Genomic DNA, 15888 nt, shown 5'->3' with positions numbered 1-15888 from the left:
TTCATATCATTCCAGATTCGTTAGGCAATGGTCTCATACATCACACTCTCAGAAATATCTTTGGAGAAAGCATTTTGGAGCTATGACTTGACCATATCATTACACCTCTACCAGAGTGAGTAGGTGGAAGAGGAAGAAAGATGAGTGGTCATAGTTCTATTCATGAAATATAGCTTGTTTTTAGTATTCAATGCCGTAAAGATAGCTCTACTCGATGTTGGATAGTTTTCTTTAGTTAAGACATTAAAACTAACATGCTTTTGGGATTGTCTTTTAAATAAAAAGGACTATTAGAATCAACAGGACTATTAGAATCAACAACAAGGAATATCAAGTCATTGTTGGTGTTATCCATAAGGTATTTGAATTGGTGAAGTGGTTCTCGTTCATGATCATGGATGATGAAGGGGCACAGGCGGAATCAGATAGAAAGAACCGCGAGTTGGTGATGAACGTGACTACAGTGGGCAGGTTTTCAACAACACGAGACCAAAGCAATGTGCAATGGCAGATGGGCTATGTGAAAGGCACAGTTTTAGAGAGAGAGGGATGTAACGTCAAGGGGACAGCAACAATTGTGAAGGCAGCAGCTCCAACTGTGACTTCAAGGGGGCAGCAACTCTTTCTCTAGGGAGCTCAGATCTAATGGCTGCAACTGAGATTGCAGCAACAACTCTTGTAGTGATCAAGTTTGACGGAACTGCATCAATGATGGGCTGCGGCAAGGGGATCTTTACTCATTCAAGGAGTTTCTCCAATGAAAACACATCCGTGGATGGGGGGAAAACAACATTGTGTGACAGTAATCTTGACGGAAGTGCATCCACGGGCTTTTATCAAGAGGCAGGAGGTTTCACGAGGGACGTAAGATTGATTTCCAATGGTAGAAGTCTCATGACTTTTGCACAAAACAAGGATTGTTTGAGAGCCTATAGAGAGAGATGTGTATTGTTTGAAGCTCTAGATAGAAATGCATTCAAATGACCTTGCATGAGAACAAATGGCACAAAAAGCCAAAAAAAAAAGAAAAAAGGCTCAGCTAAGGTTCCTGGCAAGGGGAGAGATATTTGTTCCAGTGAAGGGAGAAGAAGGACGAGGGGAAAGGGATCTCCCTGTGTAAGGTTTTTTGCGAGAGGGGTTCAAAAGAAATGCATAGACCTACAATGAGTTGATGTAGAAAGAGAGAACACAAACTGCTACTCTGCGCAGAGCATTTTGCTGCACTGTTCGACTGCCCGATCAATGTCCTGCGCATCAACAGAGAGAAACAAGGAGAGGGATATGGGGCAAAGAGCAAGCTAGAGAGAGAAGCCAAATGAAAAGGAAGGTAGAAATGTAGGAATCTTTTAGGAGGCTCTAACACAAGGTTAAAATAGAAAGATCGTGTTTTTCATTATCCCAAGTTAGTGAATATATACACAAATACTATGATCACAATCCCTTAATTATGGAGATTTTACAACAAGTATTTACCAAGATATGGTTGTGCATACGGTACACCAAGGAAAACTTCCATAAGAATAACCAATATATGGTTATGTTTATCTTACATTTAGAAAAGCTTCATAAGGATGAGTGTGAGTTGGGGAGCCAGCTAACAGTTTTTTCTTACACTGATATTAAACATACCTACAAAATTTGAAAACACCCAAAAAGCCCCAAGTTTCTCTCTCTCTTCTAATTCCCCACAAAGCAAGGGAAGTTGTCCACTTGAAATACCCAAATGCAATAACGTTGTGTGAGAGTACCCCCAAGCATATGACTCAGTACAATGAAAGCATCATGAAATCCTTTTTGAGTTTCATGCTCAGTAGGAGACCCGAAATAACAATGTCTCTTTGTACGCGTTTGCCCCTAACACCAACTTGGCTTTTTGTCTTTTTTTATTATGGATCAAAAAGATAAAATTTTACAGAAAGATAGATGGTTTTCAGTTAAACACAGGCAAAAGTCATCGTTACCGGTTCACCATGGTAAAAAAAAATAACAAGAGAGAGAGAAAAAAGCTTCAAACTCAAAGAGATCAATTACCCTAGTGGGAAAGGGGTTAAGGTCCTAGTAGTAGCACCCCATATCCTAGTCATGACGTTATAGTTTTCATTCCTACCACTAACACCATCTCATTAATACTTTCAAAAAGCTAATTTCTAATCCACTTATAAATACAAAGAAAAAAAGAAAAAGAAAAAAAAAAGAAGATATTTATAAAGGGCAAAGTATATAATGAGATCATTTATCTTTGGTTATAAAGTGGTCGCAATTAATCTTAACCATTGAATGTGAAATTCAGGTGGTTGCATTTATTTCATTGACTAAACTCAAAGTTGAAAAGAAATTTTCCAGACCTTTATGACTGGCCTCAGCAGAATTCATTGGATAGTTGTAAATAATTGTGACCAACAAAAAATATACTATCTTATAAAGAGGTGTACGCCGCATAAAATCATTGTTGAAATGCTCGAGGACATAGGGTGAATATACGTTTCAAACGCATGGCACAAGGATAAAATATGGCAAAACATTTGGGGAGCATCATATAGAGAAACTATTCTTAACCCATGGCCACAAGTCACGTTGGCTCAACTTCTCACTAAAACCATGACCACAAGGTAAACCATAGATTTTTTTCAAGAATTTCATGTAATAAAAACCACTAACAAGGCTTTCTGTCCATGGGACCGCATTTATGAATTGGTCCCATAGAACCACCAACTATTAAGTTGCCTAACTTGGTCCATGGGACCAATTTACCGACCTCAAATATTTTGAAAATAATTTATTTATTATGTGTAATGTTTTAAAACACGGCGATTTGCAATCTAGATCAATGTTTGAGATCGGAATCAGTCGGAACCCAACTACTTATGGCATGGTATAGGTACAAGCCCGGTTGCCCCCTATAACTCTCCTCTTTATACTTTTTTTTTTTTTTTTTTTAAGCTTGTCTAGTATTTTTTAGGTTCCTATTAATCGGGTCATCGATCCGGACCAATCCAAGCCTACTCCAAATCACCTATCCAGTGCTCCGACAAGGATTTTCAAGTGACATAAGGCTTTGAAAAATGACCATCTGAATCGCTAATTGGTTGGACCGGTCTGATTCCCACCAAAAATTGACAACCAGCTGGTTCCCACTGCAAACCGCCTGGTACCGGGCCAAACTGGCCTTGTGGCCGGATCGTTATTGGCCGGATCGTCGATCCGGACTGTTTTTGCAGATAAGCAATCTTGGTCACCGATCTATTTTTTTAATCCTTGGGCTGAAGAATTCGTCCCAACGACCCACATGTAAAACAATACTTTTGTGTAACTGCGAATCCAAAACAATACATCTAATGTTATTCTTATTAATGATGTTCCAAAAAAATGTAATTTTCAAGACTCAAAGAAGGCCGGAGGTGTGGAGCGTATATAGGCGTGCTCAGATCATAAAATCGTGGTGTTCCACCGGGGTTTCTCACGGGACTGTTCATCTTATATAAATAAAAGTTAGAACCGACTTCGTTGTAATCATTGATTTCATAGATGTATTCTTTTTCTAACAAGATTTAAATGAGCCAATTAGGCACCATGGATGTTTTGGTTGTCTGGCAACGTTTTGTGGTCAAAGAGCTAATTTTTCAGGGTCGGACTAACCAGGCCAAGCCATGGCGCCCCATTGTTGGTCTAGGAATTGCGACGGGTTAGGTCGGGACTAACATTGACCCGATTGGTCCACAATCTCCACACTGGGATCTGACCCGAATTGATTTGGGAGGACCTAGACCTAGCCTGGAACTGACCCGAAAATGAATTCGAGTCAGGTCGGGCCGACGCGATCCGACCCAATCAGTATTAAAACATAGAAAAGGGTAATCGTTTATTGCCCTAAAATTATAAAAGAATTAACCAAAAACATGATACCTAGATGGAAATCAAGTAAATAAAATGCAATTTTCCCGTGTCAACTATCAAAAAGAATCTGCCATATATTAATTAGCACTATATATATATATATATATATATATATATATATGGAGAAAAATATCGAACATAGAATTAGAGTTGGGTGGGTGAAGTGGAGATGTGTAACTAAAGTTTTATGTGATCGTCACCTATTAATGAAGTTGAAGATGAAGTTCTATAAGACAGTTGTGCGACCAATTTATCTTTGCAGGGAGGAGTACCTGGCGGTCAATAAACAACATACCGATAGGATGAGTGTAGCTGGGATGAGGATGTCAAGAATGATGGCAAGACAAGAACGTATGGAATTTGAAATGAATATATTAAGGAGAAAATAAGTGTCGCTCTAATAGGTGAAACGATGAGAGAAAGTAGACTTAGGTGGGCTGGCTATGTATAGTGCAAACCTAGTAAAACATCTTTTAAGATGTGCGAATTGGTTCAAGTGGAAGGTTAAAATAGGACATGGGATAGGCCTAAAAGAATATGATTAGAAGTAGTGAGAAATGATATGGGGTTGAATGGCCTCACTGAGAGTATGGTCTTTGATGTTAGTATTTTTAGTTTGAAAAATACTTGTGTGTTTTTTAAAACAATAATATGGTTTTGTGGTTTTTCTCTTAAGCTGTTTTTAAGAGAAAGGAAGCTATGGGTTTGAGTTTCACATTGAAGACAAGATAGTTAATTGAGTTGTATTTAAGAGTAAGCATTCACATTTCTTATACTCTCAGCACAAGATGAGAGAGGTGTTGTATGTACGGAGCACGCAAAGCGTGCGACGTACAAGTGCATATGCATATGCATGTGCATGTACGAGGGTGAGGGCGAGGACGAGGACGAGGACGACGGTGAGGGTGAGGACGTAAAGGCGCATGATAACACACTTCGTATTTCTCATATTGGCGCGAGAGGCACTCCTTGCCTGAGCACGTGTACGGGTCAAGCTGGAAGTTTGATAGCCTTTTATAAACCCAGCTCATATGAGATAGCCAACGATCATCTAGCCGTTGATGCATCTGGGACATCCAATGTTCTTCCAGTCGTTAATAAAATGGAGGCAAATGGAGACTTGTAACAACAACATTAAAGGGGTGTATGTAACTTGTATCTATTGGTGGTGCATGTAACCACCACTATAGTAAATGTGCCGTCTCCTTGTAGCTCTATAATAAGGGTTTTCTTCCCCATACGAGATAGACGCAAAAACACATTTTTGGGCATCTCAACAACACACTATTTTATGCAATTTTAGGGAGCAAAACTAGTGAACTCAACTCTCTAAAAAAAATTTTCACTCTTTCTCTCTCTAAACTATTCTATACTATGGTATCTACTGTAAGTTTCCAAGCTCAGGTGCATAGAGCTTTGGAACATCAAAGAGACCTCTATATTTTCTTGTATCCCAAGGACGAATTACCCTTCTTATGCACAACAAATACAGTATTGAAAGGGGCAAATTCGTTTTGAGAAAGTGCTCCTATGTACCCAAAACCAAGAAGGGATCAAGCTTCGATTTTATGAATTTCTACTTCATTTTGCCCCTTTTTCGCACAACCATTTTCTAAGACTTGATAGAGCAGAATGACATAACATGATACTTATAGCCAACCCTAAATAGTTAGAAGAAAGGCGCTAATGGTGTGTGTGTCTACATAGAACTTTATATAAGATGTCAACTTAAACAAGCCAATTATGGTGTACCTCCAAGACTCACCGACAATGTAATTTTGGTGTCAAAAATTGGAATGATGACCTAAAGATCTGTTTTAAATCTAATTATAAAATTTAGAACGAAAGAAAAATAGTACAGATCAAGCAGATCTACAAACAGATGAAATCTTGACAATGGATGATCTACAAAATATATCAAAACATGTATTATATTTGGGACTATATATATATTTACTTCCATATATTTGAGGTTGAGATGATCTATTACAAGATTTTTTAACTTTTGGATAACCTTTTTCGATGGTTATCTTAGGCGTACTTTTTTTCTACAGTATATGGTTGCAACCTTTTTTTGATGAAATGTTTTGGAGGTATTTTTGTCAAATTTTTTTCACGAATTATTTTTTCATATTTTTATTAGGTATGCCTCAATAAGATGTATACACGCTCTAAGTTTCAGATCATTCCAATTTGTAGAAAAAAAAATAAAAATTGAAAAACTACCAGACAATCGTGACCATGCAATGAACTTTGGATGGTGATGGGGGTAGGTGAAATCACGGTTCATTTTTGCCTATAGGCGTTGCGTAGTATTTTTCATATAAATATATATATATATATATCTAGATACATATATAAGAAAAGTCTTCCTAATGCCTATAGGCGTGATTTTACCTACCCTCATCACCGTCCAAGTTTTATCACGCGGTCACGATTTTCCAATAGTGTTTTATTTTTCATTTTTTTTTTCTATAAATTAGAATGACATAAAATCTGGACGGTATGTACATATATTTCGTACTGAGACGCATCTAATAAAAATATAAAAAAAATTACTTGTGAAAACAATATTGGCCAAAATACCCTCGAAAAGTTTTAGGGGTATTTTGGTCAATTTGTTTCATGTAAAATATTTTTTTTATATTTTTCAAAGATTCTTCTATTTTTTATGAATACATGATCCAAAATTCAAATCATTTTGATTTGTAAAAAAAATAAAAAATAAAAAACTACCAGACAATTGTGACCGCGTGATGAACTTTAGATGGTGATGGGGGTAGACGAAATCATTGTTCATTTTCGCCTATAGGCGTTGCGTAGTGTTTTTCATATATATATATATATATAGGAAAAAGCTGGGATTAGCCCACTCGCTCATATGAACATATGAGCCCAAAGGCCCAGATTGAATCTGGGCCGATCTGACGATCACGGATGTCTGGTATTGCGTAAATTTTATTTTATTATCTACAAATTTTAATCATTTAAAATTTTAGGTGTGTTTTCTTCTCATTAAGGCACATCTAAAAAAAATATAAAAATAATTATTCGTAAAAATAAAAATGACCAAAATACCTCCCAAATATTTTTAGGGGTATTTTGATCAATTTATTTCATACAAAATATTTTGTTGATATTTTTAAAAGATTCATCTATTTTTTATTAACACACGCTTAAAATTGCAAGTGATTTAGATCTGTAAAATATAAAATAAAATTCAAACACTACTGGGCCTTTATGATCAATAGATCGGCACCGATTCAATCTGAGCCGTTCAGTTCATATGTTCATATGAGCTAGTGGGCTAATCCCAACTATTTTTATATATATATATATATATGGGTTTGGCTAGAGTTAACAACCCCTCAAAATATAAAAGTTAAGTTAGAAGGTTAAGGGGTTGTGATGGGTGTATTTATCAAAAAAATCATCACTTTTTTATTAAAAACATTATTTAAATAGGTAATTTTAGCAGTAAGCAAAAGTAAATTTGAAATTTTCATAACAGTACAATCGCATTTTAGAAGTTAGTTTGATGAAACTTTATTCGTAGAGTGCCCTTGTCTTTTAGTTAAAATTTCAATTTTACCCCTTATGGAGATGACAAAATTACCATTTGTTTTATAGTAATATTTACAAAATAGCCCTACAAAAATAATTTCTTTTTAGAAAAAAATAGACTACAAAATTAATAAATCCACCCTTCATAACTATCTCTATCTTGAACTTTTGTAATTTGAAACATTGTGAAGTTTAGATTATATATATATATATATATATATATATATATATAATGCAGTTAACATGAGGCCAATTGTTCATATATAAATAAATACTAGACCCCGACTCGAACCGACCAAAATGCTAGCGAGCACCAACCTGTTAGACTCGAGATTGACCCGCACTGTCCAACGCTTGTTCCCAAACCGCGACCCAATTCGGGATGCCAGCCCTAGTTCTGTTGTGAACAGCACTCACACATTAATGGAGAAATATTTTTACAGCCAAAAAGTCCATGCCTCCAAACGGGGATTCTGTACAAAGGTATTGTTTGGTTTCGCGGCTGTGTTTATCTTGTTGCTGTTGTGGAGATACCTAATTAGGGAGCGACGCATCAAGTCTCTGGTACACGACTTCGTCATATGCATCCATATTCATGTAAAACACAATTTCATATTTGTACCTTTATTTGATGCTAGTCGTTATTTACCTACTTTCTTTATAAGGCAACACCATTGCTGACCTCTCCTTTGAGCTGCCCATGTGGATGGAACCACTTTCGCTAGGCGTGCCCGAGAGAGGGATGGATGATTCTTCCCCACCACTTTAACGCCCAAATATATATGATCAGGTCGATCCCAACCTGGACCTTATCCTACTAGGTCTAAATTAGACCTAGACTCGGTTTGGGTCGGGGCTGGGTATAGGTCAATTGGATTCGGACCTGATCCATTGGGTCAAGTCATATCGTGGTCTACAAGTAAAAAAATATATAAAAGGTTTATTTATGTATTTTATATTTCATAATTATATTATTTATATGTAATTTGGGTTGAGCTAGCTTGACCTGAACCCGATCCGACCTGATAGGATTCAAGTTGGACCTGGACCCGGTGAGCTCAATGTCAAGTGGACCCAGACCCAACCCGGCCATGGTCGAGTCGAGCACTGCTTGCTTGTCATAAGTTTCTCTTTCTCACACTCTCTCACTCTTATTTATGCTTCTGACTCTCAACAATAAAAAAAGGGAAAAGTTTATATAAAGTTGCAACCTTAAAATGTGGAATCACGTATGCACCTCAAAAATCTATCAAAATTGTTGTTTTAATGTTCAAAAAACCCTCTAATCAATCATCTCGACATTATGTTGTATGAATATGAAAAAAAAAATTCGAGTCTCGAAAATAATGTATATTGCAACACATTATCGAGACCGTCTATTTTTAAGATTCTCATATATTTATAGATTTACTTGATTTTAACCATTTTTGGACACTGAAATTTTCTAATTAGGTATAAAAAATATTTTAAGATAATATTAATTACTTTTTATAACAAAATCACATGTTATGATAAAATTTTAAAGGACACCTTAATTGGATTGTTTAAGATTGCAACCTTATAGAAACCGTAGCCATAAAAAAAACCTAGTTGAGGGGAAGAGATAAAGACCTTCTCCATGAGAATCCTTCACGCTTCTAGTTATCAGAAACTATATAATATTGCATTATATTAAAACTTATGCCACACAGTGTACAAAATATATAATGAAAGAATAATGGTGTGAGACTCCTATGGATCACCATTGATCCCATGGTTCTAATCTCGAGTGAAAATGGTTTTTCACCTCTTTTTCTCTCTCCCCATAAAGACCTGACACACCCGTACACAACCAATCCCTATCCCCCCATCTCTATCTCTTTCTCTCTCTTTCAAGGTAGCCCTTGCAAACACAAATTAAAAACCACCCTCGTTTGCTGCTCTCTTGCAACTCTCTCCCTCTCCGCAGTGTCACTCCCCCTCCCTCACAGCCTCTCCTCTCTCTCTCTCTCTTTTGTTCGTGGCTCTTCTCTCTCTCTCCACCACCTCACAACCTCTCTCCTCTTTCTCCCTCAATATAAGCCAACAATGATGTGGACAAGCAACCTAATTTTGGGGTTATATTACTTGTTTTGCCTGGAGATTTTTTCTGAAATAGTCATACTCATTTGATAGTCATCTAGTGAATTCTACGAGTTCAGAAGCTTAGATGGAATATTTGGCAAAATCCCGTTGCACTCTCATCTTGCTGCTTCATTAATCTTGTTCTATGGTTTTCTTATTTCTCTGTGTTAGCCATTGATCATGGATTCAGTATTAGCCATTGAAAATAGTTTCTAAGTTGAGGTCTTAATGGTTTAGAGTGTTTGTAGATATCCATGGCCTAAGGATTGGGTACATGGAGAGGAAGAGAAGAATGCTATACAACTTTTTGCCAAGGAATTGTGGGATAACATATTGGCTCAGTCAACTACAACAATAGACCTCTTTTTTGTTCAAGGAGAGGAAGAGAAGAATGGCATACAATTTTTGCAAGGAATTATGTGGCCCTGTCAATTGCAACACTAGACCTCTTTTTTGTTTGAAACTCCCCTTAAGTTCCCAACCATAAAATTTTGCATTGCTTCCCTTGTCTCTTTTCCTGCTACATTTCTTGCCCCCCTTCCTCTTTCTAAGGTTGAAGTGGCTCATGAGTCTGAACTGTGTGTGTGCAAAACCCACAAATAGAAATTTTCTATTTGGATTGGATTACACCAAGAACTTAGTGCGATGTTCTAATGTTAAGCTAACTTTTATAAAATTAATCAATTTTCATTCCATGAACGGACCAATTTACTGTCCATGAACAGAGTTTACTTTGGCCTTTAATATGGAAAAGTTAAATACACAACCTCTCAAATACTGGACATGAAATAGAGCAAAATAATTCATAATTTTAACTGAAACTCTGCAAGAAATGTAAAATTCTAGACTTCAGCTACCGTGGGTTTTTTGGTACTACCGATTCTTTCAGCTTCTGAAGTCCTCAATTTTCTTGTTCGAAAGCTTTGATTTTAGGAAGGGTTGTCTCTCCCAACCCTCGCAAAACTTTTGGTTTCATGGGGTTAGGACAAAGGCTCTAAGGGAGAGGGAGAGGGAGAGGGAGAGGGAGAGAGAGGTAGTGGCAGGAGAAAGATGAACCATGAACAAACCACACACAGAGAGAAAGGAGAGAGGCTGTGACTGAGAGAGGAGAGAGTATGTGAGGAAGAGGAAGAGGGAGAGGGAGAGAGAGGTGAAAGGAAACAGCAAACTAGGAAAGTTTTTGTTTTGCACAAGCCATCTTGAGAGAGAGGGAGAGAGGAAAGAGATAAGGATAACGATAGATAGAGTACGTGGATATCAGAGTCTTAATGGGGGATATCGAAAGAGAGGTGAAAAGCTATTTTCACTCGAGATTAGAACCATAGAATCGATGGTGATATATAAGGGTCTTATGCCACTATTTGTGGTAGAGTCCTACATAATTATTTATAATATATAGTACCATTACAATAAAATGAGCAGTAGATCTAAAATATTGAAGTCAGATCAGGTAGGGTTAACCTAGACCCAAGCTTAACCTATTCGGTCCAGAAACGATACTTAGACCCTAACCCAAGTAGGGTTGGCCTTTCGGATTGGCGGCTCGACCCAACCTGTTTACCCACTCGAAATGATGGCTCCAAGCTCTCTGTATGAGTGTCAGTTAGCTTATTCGATACAAATCAACTGTTTGAATGATGAACACTCATGACTAACGTTTTGAAACCTGAATTCACCGGCTTGGACCAGGCATCTGCGAAATTGATTTGGAATGGTGAATCAATGATTCAAATTTGCGATCCTGCATATGAAATCGACCAATAAACACAAAAGCGAAAATGATAACAATAAAATACAAATCATTGGAACTGGACAATTTCATGAGAATGAGTCTAATTCCCGATACTGACTAGGAACTAGACAGATCCCAGTGATTCCTAATTTAATAGGCTAAATCCAATCCAGATCTATAGTTTTATATGGTTTATAGGGCTGCCAATGGTCCAGTTTGGGAATCAGGTTCTGGGGTGGAACTTCGAGCCATTTTCAGGCTCGTTTGGGCCAAATGTGAGCTTCAAGATGGGGCCAGGGAGGGGTAGGAAAGAGTAGACTTTTATCCGGCCAGATCAAGCTTTTAATGGGTCAACTTGAAAAAAACCTAGAAGCCTCCTCGCCCCTCACTCCCCCTGCCAGAAGGCTTCTACTCTCTCTCTCTCTGTCTTTGTGGAAACGAGAGAGTTGGGTCCCTCTGTCTCTTTGTAGGAACAAGAGTCTCTCTCTCTTTGTGGGAATAAGAGAAGTGGGTCTCTTTCACTCTTTCACCTACATCTCTCTCTTTGTGGGAATAAGAGAAGTGGGTCTCTTTCACTCTTTCTCCTACATCTCTCTCTTTGTGGGAACAAGAGAAGTGGGTCTCTCTCTCTCACTTTCGCATCTCTCCCTCTATCTTCCATCAGCCATTTGTTTGGCCCCACTATGCCATGGAATGGTGTCCCTAACACGTAAGACGACAAGAGAGATGGTAGACAAAGGAGAATTAAGGAGAGACGGTGGTGAGAGGGATGGTAGATAGAGGAGATAGAAACGAGAAGACGTGATAGAGAGAAAATGAGAGTGGAGCATTAATGACCAAATGAGAAAATCATTTTCACATCAATAATGGGCTTTCTCTACAATTGTGGAAAAAACACTAGAGAGAAAATAGGTTTTAGAGAGAGAGAGTTTGAGAAAATAGGTTTTTTAGAGAGAGAGAATGGGTTCTGAGAGAGAGAAAGAACGAGGGGGTAATTATGTGAAAAAAACCTTATTCTTAAAGGTAGAAAGCGAATGGATTTTGAGGGGGGCGTGTGGGCTTGGGGAATGAGGTGGGTGAGTGGCCACATGTCCCCACCCTTCTTTCTCGTACTTTTCATTTTACTGATGTCATTTTAGCCATTTAAGTTTTTCAAAAAAATATTTTAGCATAATTTGTTTTATAGATTTTTTTCTTTTTTTTGGTTTACAAAAAAAAATGGTTGAACAGAGATTAAAAAGGAAAAAATGAATTCCAATTGGGCCGAGCTTATATTTGGACCAGCTCAAGCCCAGCCCTAAACACACTTCCGGGCCAAGTGCAGGCCAGGCTGGGCTTTAATAAAACATTTTCAAGGCCAGGCTCTTGCCGGTCCAATAAAATTCAGGCCGCAACGAAGATTTTTGGGCTTTTACAGGGCCAACCAAACCCGACCTTGTGGCAGCTACTACATATAGCAATGCAAAAAAGGTGAGTTTTGACCCTTATTGAATGTGATTTCCTTAAAAAATTTCATTCACCATATGCATTTGGACTTCATGATCTATGACTACCACCATTATCAATTCGACAAATATAGATTTTTAACATTAAAACATAAACCACTTTACCACCATTTAAAATTATCTCTTCCTTCGGACCACTCCGCACCGTTCATTTTTTTATTTCACGGGCCATCTAATCTGTGCTGCTTAAGAGGATGTATCTGGGTAAAATAGGAGAGACAGGTCTAATATGGATTTTCAAATGGGTCCACATTTGGGTACAAATGCATTTAAAACTTCTCCCTCTAGTAAAAACTCAAACAAAAAGTCTATATGAGGTCGGGACCTTAAAATGTAGAATTAAGATACACATCAAAGATCCATTAGAAAATGCTTTGGTAGTATTGGATCCTCTAATTGATCATCTTGACATCTAAATATATGCATATAAAACAAAAAAACAAAAACAAAAACAAAAAAGGATTTTGAATATGAAAAATAGTGCATCTTGCAATACATTATCTAAACTGTACATTTTTAAAATTTTGATGTGTTTATAGATCTATTTAATTTGAAATATTTTTAAAATTTTAAATTTTATAATTAAAAATAACGTAAATTTTCAAATCATCATAAAAAATTTGGACAACAAAATTATATCTCAAAAAAAATTAAAAATGCGACTTAATTTAATTGTTTAAAGTTGCAACCTCTTATTAAAAATGCGACTTAATTTAATTGTTTAAAGTTGCAACCTCTTAGGCAAACGAAAGCTCAATATCCGGAGTAGAGCGATGAGGGCAGGGCACTATCGCCATTTGATAATATAAACAGGGTTAACTAGGGTAAGTTTCAAAGAAAAGCCCTTTGTGAATAGTGGGTCCTACGGACAGCCGCTCGTGCAAGAATCAAGCGGGAATCGTTGCAGGATAACGACACCTGCGAATGGGGGATAGAAGGTACCCAGCAAGGAGGACCCAATAATAGGACCAGAAAAAGAGAAGCCCTAGCTTTCAAGAAAACGAATCTCGGCGCCCATGCCGGCTCTTTCTCTCTTCCATTTCTTCTTCCCCCACCATATCTGCAAAAGCACAGAGAGAGAGCTGCAAAACAGAGAGAGAAGGGAGAGATGAAAGGAGGAGAAGTAACAATGGAGAGAGAAATTGAGGTCCCTAACCCCAACAATGGCCAGCCCTGCAAATCGGTGACGCTGGAAGACCTGAAGGGTAAGATGGCTGATTTCGCAAAAGGGAGAGACTGGGACCAGTTTCACAGCCCTAGAAACCTTCTCTTGGCCCTCGTACGTTCACCTCTCTCTCTTTTCATCTCTGAAAACATGTTAAGAATCATGGAGTTTTTTTTTTGTTTTTTTTTTCTTTAGGCGAACTTTTCATTTCTATTTTATTTTTCAGTCGAAGAGAATGTTTCTTCTGTGATTTTTTATCTTAAAATTATATTATTTTCATGGCCAGAATGAGGTCAACTTTATTACATAAATAAGGTGTCATTTTATGCCTATTCATTATCCGCACAAGGACTTGCTGTATTATTTTCCTTTCCCCCATCTTAGTTATTTGAATCCGAAGCTCTTTTTTTACTTCTTTTTGCCTTAGAATGTTCATGTATCATCCCCTCCTTAGCTGCTCTCATGGCATTTCTTCTAAAACCCTTATCTCCGATATCTCGAAAAATTCGACAGTTTTCCCTTGGTGTTTTATATAGCCTATGAATTCACTCTTGTCCATGATCTCTCTGTTTCTTCCTCACTTTGGTATGAATGATATGAATGAATCAGGTGGGTGAAGTTGGGGAGTTATCTGAGATATTTCAATGGAAGGGAGAGGTTCCAATGAAATTACCAGACTGGAAAGAAGAAGAGAAATTGCATTTGGGGGAGGAGCTCTCTGATGTTTTACTCTATCTTGTGAGGCTCTCTGATATTTGTGGCGTCGATCTCGGCAAAGCGGCACTGAGGAAGGTGGAACTGAACGCCATTAAGTACTCGGTCAAGCAATGCAACGGATATAACACTGCCGAACAAGACGTATAGATCAACACCAATCCACACAGGTTTCTGGACTGTTTTTTTCTTTTCTTTTTTTCCTGGTTTTGTCCCTTTTCCTTGTTCTTGTTTCTCTCTCTTACTTTTCTGTCTTATCTGTCTCTCTCTTAGTCTATGGTCGTATCCTTGTTTCTCTCTCTTAGTACATCATGGTCTAATGGATATTGTGGTTATTGCATGAGAACAATTACGGGTGGCGTCTTCTGACTTCTGGTAGGGAGGAGAGAGAGATATTCTGAGTTCAGGTAGAGAGAGAGAGGGGGGCAGGAGCGAATCCCTGTAAGAGAGGCAAAATCTCTGTGGCTTTCAGCTTTTATCGCAACTTCTTCCTCCTCTTTTTTTATTGATGGAGTTTCTCGCTCTTTTGTTTATTGTTTCGGGTTTGGGAGGTTTTAAATTTTTATTATTTGAAAAAGTTTGCACTAGGTGGACACTTTAAAATGTGGAATTAAGGTGTGTCTCTCAAAAATCTTTTGAAAATACATCTCATTTTTATCATCTCGGCATTGAGATGTATAGATATCGAGAAAAAAAGATATTTTAAGTCCTAAAAATAGTACATTTTACAATATTTCATTATATGGGATTATATGATTTACCTATTGTACAATTGTTTATGACCATCCCACGTAAAATTTGATTGCTTGAGTGTTCAATGTTAGAAACATTTTTTTTTGAACTTTAGATTTGGTCGATGGAATAAATGCAGCCACATAATTTCACATCATCCAAAGCCCAAAGTCAAGATTAATTATGACCAACTTGTTCAAAAGATAAATGGTGCCATTGTATGCTTTTTCTTATTTTATTTTCAAGATTTTTATATATTTATAGATTTGATTTGAACCACTTTTAAAAAACTTAATTTTATAATTGAAGGAAAAAAACAATTCGCACTTCACCTTAAAAATTTTCGACATCAAATTTACAAATCACGAAAAAAGTTGTAGCCGGATACAATTAAAGTTGTAACCTTATACAAACTACACTCTTTAATAGTTTCGTCTGTTTTGTGAAATGCGTGAGGATAATAAAGGCTCTTCCAAGTT

At 37.3% G+C, this 15888-nt stretch overlaps 1 non-coding gene across 1 annotated transcript; it reads left to right on the top strand.

Moving 5' to 3' along the window:
* The first annotated feature begins 13763 nt into the window (after positions 1-13763).
* LOC18434935 (uncharacterized) lies at positions 13764-15026 on the top strand. The gene is made up of 2 exons (XR_016058553.1): positions 13764-14077; positions 14573-15026. It is a non-coding gene; the product is annotated as an uncharacterized LOC18434935 (transcript).
* Positions 15027-15888: the final 862 nt, after the last annotated feature.

The sequence above is a fragment of the Amborella trichopoda genome, chromosome 6, assembly GCF_054954075.1.
Source record: "Amborella trichopoda isolate Santa Cruz 75 chromosome 6, AtrichopodaSantaCruz75HAP2 v2.0, whole genome shotgun sequence".
Taxonomy (NCBI): domain Eukaryota; kingdom Viridiplantae; phylum Streptophyta; class Magnoliopsida; order Amborellales; family Amborellaceae; genus Amborella; species Amborella trichopoda.
The sequence above is the reverse complement of the archived record's forward strand: the minus strand, read 5'-3'. Positions and strand labels throughout refer to the sequence as shown.